Below are 16298 nucleotides of genomic sequence, written 5' to 3' on the forward strand. Positions count from 1 at the left end.
TGGGTTATAGATATTACGTCTGTTGTTGTAAGCCGCAGACGCGTCTGCTGAGCGTGTTGTTCCAGATTTAAATTGTAGCTATTTTATGGCTGGCAGGCCGAGGTTAAAGTCATGTGGAGTAAGTTGTGATCACTTTGAGTAGTGCGGTAAACCTCAAATGATTCGACATGTTGGACTAAGTCCATTGAAACGAAGATATAGTCTAATGTTGCCGCCGAATTCTCATGCTCCCATGTCGGAAGGGAGGGATTTTTTCCACATGTAGATGCAATATTGTGGACGTTTCTGTCCTTCATGAGGGTCATCCATGCCTGCCCCCTATCCGTCCTCGTGGAGCTGGCCTTTTTTTGGGCGTTAACGGTATAGATTGTGTCACAGGTTGCATTTAAGTCACCACAGATGATGATTTTTGTGGTTTCTAATTCGATTTGAAGTTTGTCTAATGCATCAGATACTGCTGTACAAGAATTGGCAATTGTGACCCTCTGTGGGTTCCAATAGAGATTCATTATACCCAAGTTCTCGGGACATTGTGTTGGTGTTCTTATAGTTGAGTTAGTCCATGATGCTAGAGATACCAGCATGCCTTAAGATTCAATCACCTTTTTTCCAAGCAATTCCTGAGCCAGATCGCGTTGCCGTTAGAATGCCAGACGAAGGTCTCCCTAGAAGGCCTTTTACTGCGGGCGATATCTGGATTTGGTATCCGTCGAGAGCTGGTTTTTCCTGCAGCCAAGTTTCTTGGAGGCAAATAATGTCCAAAGTCTCCAAGTCTCTGGCCTCTGGTTTAGACAGGTGCTCGTGGCCACGTGTATTCCATGATCCCATTGTAAGTAGATTTCTTAATGGACGATTTCTCTGGGTGCAGATGCCGATTTCGTCTGTAATCTTTTTGGCTCCTGACTGCTATGTTGTAGATTTCATTTTCAAAGCATCTTTTATCCAATTCCAAGGTCCCGAGGTGCAGATGGTATTATGAGAGATCTTATTTATTCTGGTTTCGTCCGGTGTCGGGCTGTATTTCTTGTCACTCTGGTCGTCCTGTTGTGTTGTTCTTGAGATGTCAGGTGACTTCTTAAAAGTGTGGTCACTTTGGGTAGGTCGTCTATTTGACCACCGTCTCTCTCTTCTTTCTTTGTCAAAGTTTTCAGACCGAAAATGGTGAATTTTATCGTGTCTGTGGCTATCCCGGTTCGATCTACTCGGGTATATCTGGGCTCTTGCCTCGTAGTGTTGTCTGTTTCTTCTGGGCTCCTGGTATTTCTCCGTCTCAGATCTGTAGTGTACTTTTCCCAAATTGCTACTTTGTTTAGTAAATGTGTTTTTAACTGACGGAGAGTTGGCGTTTAGAAGTTCAGATATTTTGAACCCAAGATGTTCCAGGTCTGCGTATACTTCTTCCTTGATGTCAAAAAGCGCTTATGCTTTCATGTGTAGATAGGCTTTTGCTTTTTTATCTTTATGATAAGGTTCAATCAGCGTGAAGACTTCGGTGTTTAATGAACTGAGCTTTCAAACTTTTCCCAATATTTCCAGGACTGATTTCCTGTTTAGCACCATGTAGTTTCTGCCTGATGTCAATTGCTCCATTTTGAAAGTGCGAGTTGTATTAGAATTTGCGGCTCGCCTTGTGCGGTTGATTTGGATATCGCTTAGTTTCGGGTCAAGTTCTCCGGTGTGCCGATTTTGTTCTCTTCGTGACCTTTGTAAAGGGAGTTGCTAATGTCTCGTGTCACTTTTATTTAGTGTTTGGGATTTGTTTATTTCCGATTGGGTCGCTTCATTTTTTTTCCCACCTTTTTTAGTTAAATCTGTTGAGTGTTCATGAGAATGATCAACATGTGATTTGGTTTTTAGCGTTAGACCGGTTTGTCGTTGCTGCTGGTGTTTGGTCTCTTCGACCTCATCTGTGGATTCATAAACGACGTCCGCGTCATCCACTTCATCAGGATGGACTGTTAAATTCATTAATGAGGAGTTGGCCATGAACTCTTTCAATGTCACTGGTGAATTGTCAAGTTCTATTACTTCCTGGTCAGCCAACTGTGAATCTTTCATACCAGTTGTTTTTTTGTGAGATTTGTATTTGACGCTTTAGTTTGTAATTGCATTGAAGATCTGACTAGTTTGAATATTGCAGGAGTTTTAATACCAGTTTTATTTGGAGGTTCAACCATAGGAGGAACTGTAATGTCCTCCAGGTCAGTTATTGAGTTGGACACGAGAGGCTTCTTTGCAGAACCTTCTGACGTTGTTGTACCTGTTGTTATTTCGGCCAGGGACCTTTTCTGTAATTCGCTGTTTATCTTGACCCCTGGTCGTCTCTCTTTTCCGGGGTGCATTTGTTCCTTACTGTGTGGTGTCAATATCGCGTCTTGCTGATAATGTTTACGTTTTTCTTCCATGGTCATTAATCTTTGATCCCAGATACGTTCTCGCTCCGACATTGTATGTTCTAAGGATGTGATGAAGCCTTCAACAAAGATTAATTTAGTGTGCATCATTGTGGTTACTGTTACAGAGTCCTTACTAGAGTCATTGATAGACTCGTATAATTTTCCAAATGGTGCTAAGGCGATGGTGATAGCCGACATTATAGACAGCATATCCGGGTGTTTGGATGATTTATCTTGAGGAGTACTTGAGAACGTTTCACTCGCTCTCCTGTTTTTGGTCGGTGTTGTGACCTCTTTGTGGTGGTCATATATGTGGCCAAACAGATCTCTTCCTGATGATGAGTCTTTGTGATTCTTTACGCCAACTTTTTCAGATTGTGAACTCAGAGTTGGGGGGTCTTTTATCTGTGGTTTACAGAAGACCTGAGTTGCTTTGTTAGATGTGCTAATTGGGTTAGAGTCCACGTACCATGTTTGAGCGTTCTTTGGATAGCCAGAAGATGTTTGAGTCAGTGTGGGAGAGACTGGTTGAGTGGATTGGACGATCTTTGGAATTGGTGGTTCGAGTTGGTCCTTTCCGTTTGTGGCTTTAAACCCTGCTGTCCCAGTAGGTTTAGAAGTTGGTGGTGTCTTTGACTCATTAATTGTTTCCAAAAGCTTCGGTTGCGTGTTCGTCTGCTTTGGATCATTTAGCAAAGATGGTGGTTTGCTAGGTGTATCCAGTATATGAGATGGTTCTGTACTTTCCACCGCTACTACTTCATTATCATGAGATTCTGATCCTTTTTTGCATTGTTTTGATGCCGGCGAGATGTCGTGGACAGCGTCCAATATCTCTGCATCCGACAATTCCGCCTCGGTTTCTAACTTTCTTTTGAATTGTTTTGTAAAGAAGTCCTTCAGGGCTGTTGACATAAGGGGGGTAGGAAAAGTGCCTTTCCTCATTTCTGCTTTCCTGATCAGGGCCAGCTGTTTTTTTTCCTGTGCTTTTATTACCGTTGGATCTATCAAGTCTTTAGACCTTTTTTTATGTAAGACTTTTTTTTGTATATTGCCAGTGCTTTGTCTCTTTTTTGCTGGTACAGGTTAGAATGCGCCGCGGTGAGTTCCGCCTGTTGCGGCAGGACACCCACCGCAACCTCCTCAGCTTCACACAGTCCTGGGGTATCTGTAGTCCGAGCCGGCCTTCCCTCCACGTGTTGTTTGGCTAGATTGTTAAGTTGACTGGTACCTTCGTGATTGGGTTCATTGTTGGGTTTGTTGTTACAAACGCTTTCTATATGAAGCACCGGCTCCTTGTGTATCAATGCCAGAGTTACCGGCTTAGTTGAAGAATTAGCAGTCTTGTTGATTTCCGGGTATGATGAGGCTGTACTCGTATTATCCCTTGATTGCGGGATTACTTCGTCCGGGGGCTGCGTATCCATTGTTGACAGTTCATGTACCGCGGATTTGGTCCCAGCCGGCTGACTGAGATCCAGCCAGAGGCACCCTTCGGTACCAACAGACTGGGCCCCACTCGCCACGGCGGAGGTCTGCCGGTCAGAACACATCGCGTCCAGTGGTTCCAGGTCGACTGCCGTTTCTTCATGTGGCCCCACTCTGGGGTGATAGCTGAGAACTTTGTTCAGGAACTCTGGTGTTCCTCGTTGATGGTAAGTTGTACGGCGCAGGCTACGCTTGGGGAAAGATGCGTGCAGGCTGCAGTGTGCGGTCTTGGAGTTGTCACAATAGGACCGCTCTGTGTCGTCATACTGTTATCAGGGTCGGCGTCGGACGTCGATTCCGGGTGCTTGGAGTGATCCGACTGTACGGAACAAAGGTCCTGATTAGAGCCTTGAGTGATTGGGATCTTGACATGGTCAGAGGTCGCTGGTGTCTTGGACCCGTCCATTACACAGGGTTGCCTGGTGCTTCGACTCCGACTTCTGAGAATCCGCCCAGACGGACTTTCTTGTAAGTCCACTGGCGGACAATGCCTCCTTCCCCTGTCCTTTGATTTGATACGTTGTACCTGATAGCCCTTTGCGGTCTGCTCCATTGGCTCTGTGGAGTCCGTGGACTGCCGTAGACTGCGGTCTAACTCTGCGGTCCCAACTCTGCGCACTGCTTCGCGCTGGCTCCTGGGTAATGAGGGCCGGCCTCAGCAGTCTGCAGAGAGAAAAGACTGCCATTCACAATTCACGTCCACTCGTCTGGAAAACACAACGTAGACTGCCGTAGACAGCGGTCTAACTCGGCGGTCCCAACTCAGCGTACCGCTTCGTGCTGGCTCCTGGGTAATGAGGGCCAGCCTCAGCAGTTTGCAGCAAAATATACAATTTGTTGAACAGGGGTGGATAGTGGGACCCACTCAGGTCCCCCCCCGGTCTGACAATGGTGACTCCCAGATACTGCATGCTTTCTAACTGGATTTTCAGTCCCTGGGCCGCAGTCTCCACATTCCTCGATCCATCCCCTACAACTGGAAATATGACCGACTTTCCCTTATTCATCTTGAAATCTGAGTAGATCCCATACTCTTTGATTATTTCTAGAGCTGCTGGAAAAACACTCTGTGGGTTCATCAAATGCAGCAGGACGTCGTCAGCATATAGCCCCAATTTAAATTCCCTCATCCCAACTTTAATGCCCTCGACCTGGGGCGCCCTCCAGAGTCGCTCTCCTAGCGGCTCCATCGATAGCGCGAATAGGAGTGGTGATAACAGGCATCCTTGCCTCATACCCCACCTCAGGCTAATGGACCACGACAGTCTCCCATTAGCTGCCACCCGTGCCACCAGGGATGCGTACAGTGCCAATATCCCCTTCATGACTCGTGCCCCAAATCCGTATGTTCACAGGACTCCGTAGAGAAAACCCCAATCTACCAGAGCCAAATACTTTTTCAGCGTTAAGGTACGACCAGCTCCCGGATTGCACTTTCTTTCGATGCAGCCTCCATCAGATGCAGCATTTTACGCAGTGTGTCAGCTCTCTGCCTTTCCCGGATAAAAAAAACATCTGATTTGAGGGCACTAGTCTTGGCATGACCCTCTCCATTCTCAACGCAAGCACCCATGTGAAAATCTTGGCGTCCACATTTAGGAGGGATATGGGAGCGATATGACTTACAGCTCTTAGGGTCTCTCCCTGCTTTGCGAATGATCGTTATTAGTGCTCTACCAAACGACGGGGTGCCTTCCCAGTGGCCAGGATGTCATTGAACAGCTTCGCCATGTGCCGGGCTAAACAGCCCAAAAACGTCTTGTAAAACCCTGCGGTGTAACCATTGTCCCCGGGGGCCTTCCTTACCTTCAGCCCACGATTCGCCAATAATACCTCCTCCTGAGTGATCGGCATCTCTACTAAGTTTTCTCTCTCGCTCAAGGTCGGTAGGGGCACCCCACTCCGGTATCGCTCCAAGTCTCCCTCCCCGACAACCCTTTCTTCCCCATATAACTGCTCATAGAACGTGGCGAATTCCTGAAGAACTTCCTCTGTGGTGGAACATAAAGAGCTCGCAGCTACTCCACCCCTCCTCCCCCCACCCCTCGAGTCCTCTACTGTGGTTACCCAATGGTCTGCTCTCTGTCCTCATAGCCTAGACGTCAGCAAGGTGAACGCTTTGTCCCCCTTCCCATAATATTGCTGTCAGAGGAGCTGTAGACCGGACACCACCTTCCCTACTTCCAATTCCTTAAGCTCCTGCCGTTTGTCCCTTGCCAGCTGCAGTTTATCCCCATCCATCTCACCTCCATCCATCGCCCCAGCCCTGTGATGTTGCTCCGCAACCTCTCTATCTGGAGGGTCCTGACCCTCTTCCTAGCCAAGCCCTCTCTTATCACGAGGCCTCTCCATGTGGCCTTGGCGGCCTCCCAGACCGTTACGAGTTCCACCTCCCCGGTATCATTGAGGCTAAAATACTCTTCTATCCCTGCCCTCATCTCCTCAGCGAACACCACACCCTTAAGTAGCATGTCATTACAGCGCCATAGGAAATCCCTCAGTCTAAGGCCCGCCACTGAGATGACCATCTCCACCATGTCATGGTCCAACCAACTAATGGGGATAGGTTTAACCCTCTGCACATGTTGCGGGTGTGTGAACCAATAGTCAATCCGTGTTCTGGACCCATGGGCTGGGGAGAAAAAGGTAAAACCCCTGTCAGGCGGGTGGCCTTCCCTCCACACATCCACCAGGCCCTTCTCAGTCATGTAACCGAGGAACCCCCCCCTCCTGTGGTCTCCCGCCTCTGGGTTTGCCGTTACCCTCACTGTGGTCCCTGCGTCGGTCTGCCCACATACTGAAGCCCCCCCGACCCAGCCACAGTAGGCCCATCGCCTGACTGTGTATTTCCACCATTTATTTTTGTTTTTTTGTTTTATTTGTGTTGATCATATTAGATCTTTACAAAATAAATACAATTGCAGTTTTAAAAAAAGAGAAAAGAAGAAAAGAAGTAAGTTTGTCGAAAGAAATGATGTTACCATTTTACCACAAGAGAAAAAGAAAAACAAAGGTGTTCTTTATGGAACTTCCAAAGCAATAAAAACACATTTCAACCCTAAAGCCCCATTGACGCTTTCTATTTCTCAGTTTTTCACTCCCTCTAAAAGAAAAAACAGAGAAAAAGAGAAAAAGAATTGTAATGGGCCGATTTCCACTCTCTCACCGTCTCTTGGGGTTCTTTAGGTCTAATGTCCATATTCTGCCTGTTCTCCGTTGATATTAGGCCACTCTTTGTTAGGACTTGTCCTACTGCTTTTGTAAGGGCGGTGTTATGGCCCGAAATCAGGAAGTTCCAGAAATGTTCTGATCGTAGACCTTCTAGTGTATTTACAAACTTGGAGAAGTAGGTTACTCTGGTTTCCCAGGTCCTCTCACAGTCTCGGAGTAAATGCTGTAAGTTTTGAGTTCTTGGATCTATGCACCTTTTACAGAGGATAATAGCTTTGTGTTTTTGTACTCTGATGTTCAGGATTTCGCCTGTACATATTAGATTTAGTCGAGGCCTGGGGAATATATTTCTAGATTCCCAGGCGGGGTGCCTTTGCAGATATTTGGCAGTACTCCCAGCTTTTTGTCCACAGTTAGAAAGCTGTTTTTTGGTTTTAAAAGCCTCATTTCCATTCCTGTTTTAATCCAGTCCATTGTTTGCAATTCCTTCTTTGCTTTTAGGGGTTTTCTTTTATGTTTCCACGGATGAGTTTGCCTCAATCAAGAAACGTATCACTTTCACTTCCATTGTTTGAAGTATCTTAAATTTTTTCAGTTGCATCTGAGCTTTATGTCCTTATAAACAAAATTCTTATAGAGGTTAATAAGAGCCTGTACAAGGAAAGCAATCTCCAGCACACTTGCTGCTGCAATGACTTTTGCCCGAGTTCAAATCTTACTGCGTGCATAGAGAGGCTAGTTGGCAAGCCCAAAGATCTTTTCCAAAGTTGGCCATCCACCTTTTTCCAATCTATGTCCCAGAGTGTTGGTTGGGTCTCCAGACCATATAGCAAAACCAGCAAGCATAACATTTTAGTAATGGCACGAGTGAAAATGTGCAGAGGTCATGCAAGATCTTTTTCATCTGTGGCACTGCTTTATCGATCTTCTTTTCATTTCTATTTCTGCCTTGTTGACTGAAGGTGAGGAAAAAAATCGTATAGCCCAGGTAAACCAGTTCTTCTGTTCTTTCAATTGCCTCCCCCATAAAGAACCATTTGTCATAGTTGATGATCTTTGTTGGTTGTTTCATCACTAGAATTCTCGATTTCTTTGGGTTTACTTGGACGCCATTTATTCTGGTGTAAGCGCTTAGACCATTTAGAAGAGGTTGTAGGCCTATTGCTGTCCTGTCTAACAGGACACTGTCATCTGCGTATGCGAGCCAAAAATGTTTGGTAGAATTTAGTTTTGGACTTGCCATTTTCCAGGAGTGCAGGGAGGCCCCTAAATCTGTCAAGTACAGATTAAAGAAGAATGGTGCACCCAAACATCCTCGTTTTACTCCTCGTTCGACTTTACTTTGCAAAGGAATTGGAAATGACCCAGGTTCATGCAGTATACTGTGGCCAGGGTCACCTGTACTCCTTCCAGGGTGCTGGAGACTAATAGGCCCCTACCATCCGCCTTACCAGTGGTTCACCTAGATGTATTCTCCGATTAAGCAGTATGCCCACTCCACCCTTCTTGGTAGGCCCTGTTGCTCAGAAGACCAGCCCAATCTGAGCCCCCGGCATGTGCCTTTTCTCCCCTCGTACTAGCCTCTTCTCCTGAACAACCAATATGTCCAGACTCCTGTTGGGAAATTCTCTACCAGTCAGGGACAGCTTGGTGGATCAATTCAAGCCCTTGACGTTTAAGGTCCCCACTTTGAGTGCATCAGCCCAGCCACCTCTGTCAGTGTGTGCCATTTAGAGAACACAACCAATATCCTGACTCCTGTATTGGAGGATAGGCACGGAAACTCAACTGTACCCCAACTGTTCCCCAACAACCCTGAGCCACCACCCCAGTCCTCCCACCCCACCCTCCCACCCCTCCCTCCCACCCCCCAAAGCCCCTGCTTCTCACCGGAGACGGCCACCATACAATGGGCCACCAAGGTCGACCTGTGCCTCCTCTGCCGCTTTCCTTAACCCCTCAGACCTGCCCCCCCCCTCCACTGCTCCCCCCACTTAGTTTTAGCCCTTAACCCTTTCAGGCAAGACAGTTGCTTTCATAATTCAGCTGTGTTTGTGTCCTGTTGCTGTTCATTTCACCAGTGGCGGTGTGTTGAGCTTCTTGTACTTCCTAACCCCCGGCATTCTGTGCTGCGTGTTGAAGCCTCTGGGCCGCTCTCCCACGGAGGGGGTCCCCTCAATGCCTTCAGCCATCTCGGGAGCCTCAGCCTCCTTCTTAAGTATCTGCAACACCTGTTATGCTTCTTGGCCATTGGTGACCCGGTAGTCAATCCCTCCTCTCTCAAACACCAAAGCAAATGGGAATGGCCAACTGTTAGGCAAGATTGTATGCAGTATCCTTTGGGTGCACTACAACAACCCTGCCCTCCTGGCAATAGGAACCCAACCTTTGCAATAAGTCTGTACTACACAGGTTGGTAGTGTGGACGAGCAGCCAGGCTTATCTCAAGAGGGATCAATGTGAGCAGTAGGGGAGTTACACAGAGATTCATAGTGACACGCATTCAAATAACTCTTACACCCAAGGTTTCCTGAATAAACAATTATTAATTTATCAGTCAGTTAGAGCCTTCTTCAGAAGGGAGCAATATAAAAGCAACCCACAAATACACTTCAAACCTATACACGTTTTGTTTCTAAATCAGTGATGACACTTTTGGATGGTCCACAGTCACAACCTACACCCTCAGGTGACTTCATTAGCTAGGGTGCTGGGGACATTAATATCTTACTGTTTGCATTTAGAATACTCTTAGAACTTGGTCAAAGGAAAAGGTTATTAGAACTAACAAGAGACCACAAATATTCTTAAGCTGGCAAATACTTTTGGATCCCTTAAACAGAGTCAGTCAGAATAACAGGCTAAGCCAAAGTCAATGGGCAACAGTCTTATATGGGCTGAAGCACTTCTGGAAGGTAAGTAGAAAAGTATTTACACAATGTTTTAGAAGTCTTTGAAGAAAAGAAGAATCAAATATAGGCCACAAGCTGTTTAGACTTGTGAGTAGTAGAAGATGCAAGCAACTCTCCAATGAGAGGTAAGTTCTCTCAGACTTTACAGTACCTTTGTATTGAAGAAAAAGTGCAGCAGATTAATCCTGTTCCTGTGCAGCTCTGCAGATCTCACTGTTCCTGGGCCTCAGTCGTGGGGCCAAGAGGGAGGACGTCTGGGGACCTGCACTGCAATGGGACAGTCAACGCTCGCAACCGGTAATCTTTCCAACAAGTGGCACTTTGGCGTGTCAGCTCCTCGCGACTACAGCAAATAGCAACACTGCGGTTTCTGGCTGTCGAGATGGACTTTCCTTGCTTCTGGGGTCCCGCACTCCGTTGAGGGGGCTCAGACTCGGTCAGTCCATTTTCCAGGGAGTCCAGAGGATCTTCCTGAAGCTCTTGGGCAACTTAAAATCAGTACACACAATCTGGTGTTCCTCTCCCTGGCATTTCGATTTCCAGCAGCAACTCTGTGAAAATGCAGCCAGCTCCGAGAGAATGTCCAGGTGGCTTACTTTGGAGTTGATTGGTCCCACCAACTCAAGGGGAGAACTCATCCTTGCAGGGGCGTCTCTGTCAATACGAATTTGGAGTTTCAGCACATCAGCAAGGCTTCACCGGATAAACCAATGGTCCAGGAGTTGCAGCAGCCGTCCTCTTCAAGTTCTTCTTCGGTTCCTTCGTCCAGTGGTTGCCTTTTATTCAGTTCTCTCCCATTCATTCCAGCCGAGCTATCAGTCACCCTGCAGGGTGGCTGTCCTTGTCGGACAGTCAGCCGCCAATCACTACACAGTGCATTTGGATCTCCTAGGAGACTAAGCACATTTCTGGCACTTCCCTCACTTCCTGCCAACCCCAGACACCCTGGAGCCAGAGGCAGGCTTCCCTCATAAATCCCACCAAAGCGTACAAAGGGACCAAACCTGGTTTGGCGCGTAGAGTAAATCTCAAGAAGGACCTTTCCAAGAAGAAATGGTGAAAAAAGTAGACCAGAGCCATTATGACAAAAATGGCACCCTTCGGTGCTTTACTGCAGCTGCGAACGCAGTCCGCGGTAAATGCACACCACAGTAGTTAAAAGTCAACCACTGCCACCAGCCATTCATCGAGGAAAGCGTAACATAAAAATGTTACATGAGAAGCTAGACAAAGGGGATACAAAGTAACCCCCCAGCACCCTATTGTAAGATAGTGTGTGCTGGGTCTAGAAAGTTACAAATGTAAGTAAAGTCAATTTCACTTTACTGCTCTTGGAAACAGTAGTTTATCCCAGATAAGGTATTTAAACCTTTGGGAAATCTGGAAGACTTCCCTGGGCCACTGCACTGAAGGTCCTGTGTGTCACAATGTAAAAGATGATGCCTATGGAGTTTGTCAGACTCCACAACCAAAAGAAACACAGAGTTCAAAAATCACATTAAAATACATGAGAGAGTGGGAAAAAGGGTCTCACTCTCTCCAGGTTAAAAAAATCAAGTCCTCAAAATCCAGCAAAGTTGCTGCGGGTCTCTAAGGTGGAGGGAATTAGCACATTTCTGAGAATTCTGCCTACCACCAACGATATCTGGTTCCCTTCTGTGAGAAACCTGAGCGTGTTCTCTAAAGAAGACCTCGGGAAACCCTTATTCAGGTAGCCAGGGGAGGGCTGGCGCTCTCAGATCCCAACCCTGGGGGAGGACGAGTGAGGGAGGATCACCGGGCTAGGGGTACCCGGGGATATGCTCAGGGGAATGCCCCAGGTGAGATGCGGTATGTTACCAGGGGAGAAGATGAGGAGAGTGAGAACCCTGAGATCATTATGGGCTGTGCCACATCTGCCCCCCTTCTTCCAATTAGATCCCTCCGGCCCAGATCGAACAACTTCTTCCTGCGTAATCAATCCTCTAAGGTCCCAAACTGTTACACCCAAAAACTCCCAGAATCCTTATTTCAGTGGTCTCCACTCGAATAACCCTGTTCCTTCTTCCTTCCATCCCTCTGCTTATTATTTTCTGCATCCCCAACCTGATCAGACAAAACACGATTCCCACAATCCCTCTTGTTTATTTCACGGCTCCAGCTATTCCCGTTTACCCCGGAAACCCAACAAACCTGTCCCTCGGATTGTCATGTTCCAAATCCCAACCTACTATGACAGAATACTACCATTCCTACAATCCCTTATGTTCCTTTCACCATCCCGGTCATTCTCGTCCATTTAACAAACCCTCCAAAACATATCCTTCCGAGAGCACCCCAAACCCAAATACGGAGGCTATAACTCCATGCATCACCTCTTTCCCTTCCGACTTTGTAGGATGTTTGGAAACTCTACAACTGCTTTTTCTGATACTCCAACCCCTTCCTTTTCCGACATGAACACTGGTTTACGGTCTTGTAATAAACTGTGTACCTGACATGTGCTGACCGAAGGTTCACGGCAAAGTCAGGCAATTAACTTAAACCACACACACCTGACAGCCCTTCCTTTTCCCCACAGCGATAAAAGGTGGAGCAAGAAAGCGCAGTACAAGCGAGGCGAGCACGGCAGACAGCACAATAGCACAGCTACGCAGGCACGGCAGTTCAAATGAAGGAGAAAGGCAGCAGGAATCGAGGAGAGAAGTGACCATGCCCTTTTCGTCCCAGACCCGCAGAACCTTCTTGGAAAAGAGCCTAACACCGCAAACAATAGCAGAAGTGTCTTGCAGCAGATGTCAACGGTACACGGGGTAAGCCTATGCCGATATGTCGGAGGAGCGAGGAAAGCTCCCGCACCCATGGTACCGGCCTTGACTCCAGAGAAGCCAAAAGCCAAGCTGTTCATCACAGCCAGTGAGTCGAGGGGAGAACCAATAAGAACCAGGTTGTGTTGAGTGAGGATCGCCAAGTGACAAGTTGGGAACCAAAGCTGATGAACTTTGAATGAACTGTAAAATGTGTGAAGGGGAGACCAACTGCAGAGGGAAACCAGCATCACATGGGTCCTAAATCAAAAGACTCTGGTAGAACCCCATATGAGAGAAACAACAATACCAGAAGGCTGTAGAAGGGCTAGCAAAATAGGTCAAAGTGGTCATACAGAGGGTTGAGCAAATTCCCTGTACAATCGAAAAACTGATCTACAAGCATTGTGAAAGAAAGGGAAATGAATCTTGCAAACTTTGAACTGTGTAAAAGGAGAACCTTGAAAGTGAAGAGGGGTCTGCGCCCAGAAGAGGGGGATCCAGTTGTGAGCCACTATCATCCTGATCGAGAACCACAGTAAACCCGGTGAAGGGAGGCTTCAAATCGAGAGCGTTATGAGCCTAGCACAGTGGCATCCAGGGATGAAACGATCACCCAAGCAAAAGACATTGAGAAGTTGAAGGAGGAGAAATCCTGCAAAAAGCAAGAGGGGTCCGAGCCTGACCGAGGGAGATCCAGGGGTGCAGATATCACCCAAGAATATAAAGAGAAGAGGGGTCTGAGTCCGCCGTGAGGGACCCAGGGTTGAACCCATCACCCAGCAAACATTGGAAATGAACTTTCATTTTTTAAAGGAACTTTTGTTTTGTTGTTTGAACACGTCAGGTCCTCGAAGGCAAGAGACTTTCAAGTGTAAAGAGACTTGGTCATCGATAGCCCTTATTACTGAAAGCTTGAGGGTTAAAAGCTGAACTATCATCTCGTGTTAGAAAAGCTCGAGAGTGTGTCCTAAGAGATGCCTTTAGAACTGTCGTCTTGTGCCGGAAAAGCCTGAGACTGTACTGTGCTCCAAGCTCCCATCTTACCCCGTGTCAAAACAGGGGGAAGGGAGACCCAAGCTACCACATTCTGACTTTTTATTTGGGAACACTTACTTTCTTTTTCTTAAGAATTATCCCACACCCTTTTGTGTTAGTTGTGAGGTTTGGCAAAAGGTTTCTTAGCATAGGCCCTTTTTATTTTGACCCAACGCCACTAGGACCGACTTATTTTTCATTTAATGGTCGACGCTTGTTCCCATCTTAGATATAGGTTCAGATTAGGCGTTTTTTGATCCTGCATACAGCATTCAATGTTCAATAAACACCTTTGAACTGTGATCACTTGTGTCCGTCTTACTTGTTGTCACCATGGGTTTCTCACACTTTTCTGTCAGCCACTGTGTAAGGGGGCGACAGTCTCGACATCGGGACAAGGTTAGACCCGAGAGGTCCTGGTAGACTTTCACCTCATCTCCCTCGAACTGGACACTTCCCAAGTGCTTTGCCTTCTCAAGGACCTCCATCTTCTCTCTGTATCTGAGAAATCGGACCACAATCGACCTTGGGCTTTTGCCCCCACCTCCTCCTCCATCTCGAGCTGAACTTCTTTCCCACCATCAGCGTGGAAGCATCAGCGAGGAAGAGGGCATTTATAAGTCCTTGCACCTTTCTGCCGACGTCAGCAGCGGTCTCTCCCTTCTGTTCCCGCAGGCCCAGGGTACGTATGGCCCACTTAAACAAAATGGTTTACACCACAACTCAAAGACCTTTGTATCTCAAAGAAAAAGTGAAACTAATTGGAGACGTTGCCCTTCCAGTGAGAATAAAGTTAAACTAACCTCACTTTCATCTTAGTACAAAAAGGAAGTCTGCCAGGCAAAACATAACTCCTATGACGAGCGTATTGCCAACTCCAATTCCTGTATGAAAGAACTCTTCTCCATACTTAAAGAACTGGAGTCCCCAATAGCTACACCTGATATCTGCACTAAAGATAAATCTAGGTGTACAGACATCCAACGTGCTCTAGCTACGAAAATTGATACGCTCCGAAATAAAATTCAGCAAAAAAAGATGTACTGAACCTTCAGCACTCACCTAATATCCCCTCGCCTAGTGTTTCACTACCATCATACAATAATACTTTCCATTTTTCCAAACTGTCTACCCTGGAGGTAGAAAATATCATCTTGTCATTGAAGCCCTCTAACTGCAAAGGAGACATCTGCCCAGCTCAACTAATAAAAGATGCTGCCAGAGACTTATCCCCATTCATCACCAAACTGATTAATGCTTCCTTTGCCACAGGCCCTATCCCTGCCAACCTTAAACAGTCCTGGGTGCTCCCCCTCCTCAAGAAACAGACTTTAGACCCTCTCATCCCTACCAATTACCGGCCTATCACCACGGTCCCATTCTTACTCAAAATATTGGATAAAGCGGCCTACAACCAAATTCAAAAACACCTTGAAATCATAAACTCCTAGGTAACAGACAATCCGGCTTCCGCCCTCTACACGAACCCGGAACAACCTTAATCGACTTATAGTCCCAAATAGACGAGTTGAGAGACAAAGGGAGGACAGTACTTCTGCTCCTACTAGATTTTTCAGCATCATTTGATCTGGTCAATCATAAGGTCCTTTGCCGTCACCTGGACTCTGCTGCCCACTTCTCCCCGGAAGCCATCTAATGGATTAAATCCTTCCTGGGCGAGAGAACCATGAGAGTTTTTTCTCCCTCAGCAGCGGCAGACCCAACACCTATCCTGTGCGGTGTTCAAGGCTTCTGCGTCTCACCTACTCTATACAACATCTTCACTAAACCCTTGTTCGACGATCTGGATCATCTGGGTATTACCTACACCAACTATGCAGATGATACCCAGATTCTCTTCCCGCTTTCTGGGGATCATAGTAAGGACACGGGGTTGGTGAACAAAGTATATCATATCATCCACGCATGGATGGCCACTCATGGCCTATATTTGAACGATGATAAGACTGAGTTGATAATTCTGGGCTCTCAGGCTAACATCAAAAAATTAGGCCAGGAATTTTCTTCTTTCAATATTGACGGGAATTCCATTAAAGTCTCCAAGGAGGTAAAAACCCTTGGCTTCTACCTGGACTCCACATTGTCTTTTGATAAACAAATCAAATCCCTGACCTCTTCCACAGCCTACACGTGCAAGCTACTCGGAGCGTGCAAGCCTTTGCTCTCTGACCACAGCTGCTTGATCTTCGCTAGAGCCTTAATACTCTCCAGAATCTATTACTGTAATGCTCTATGCAGTGTTGCTAATAAACGACTATCCTAAAGCTCCAGACATTACAAAATAATGCTTTAACAGCAGCCTTAGGCATAATCAAAAGAACCCACATTTCCCCCCCTTAGACACCACCACAAATGGCTATCCACGGCCAACAAAATACAGCTAAAGACATTATCTTTGACTCATAGAGCTATTAATAACGCTGCCCCCAGTTACCTGACAGACAAACTTCAGAGAAGAATTTCTCACAGACTAACCAGAGCTGGGA

General features: G+C 46.7%; 1 protein-coding gene across 2 annotated transcripts in view; it reads right to left on the minus strand.

Annotated features, from left to right (window-relative positions):
- The window catches only part of LOC138452926 (uncharacterized protein KIAA1958-like), a 523224-nt gene that overhangs the window by 408012 nt on the left and 98914 nt on the right, over nt 1–16298 (minus strand). The window lies entirely within an intron of this gene.

This window comes from Ambystoma mexicanum, chromosome 4p, assembly GCF_040938575.1.
Source record: "Ambystoma mexicanum isolate Mex_15411 chromosome 4p, UKY_AmexF1_1, whole genome shotgun sequence".
Lineage (NCBI taxonomy): Eukaryota > Metazoa > Chordata > Amphibia > Caudata > Ambystomatidae > Ambystoma > Ambystoma mexicanum.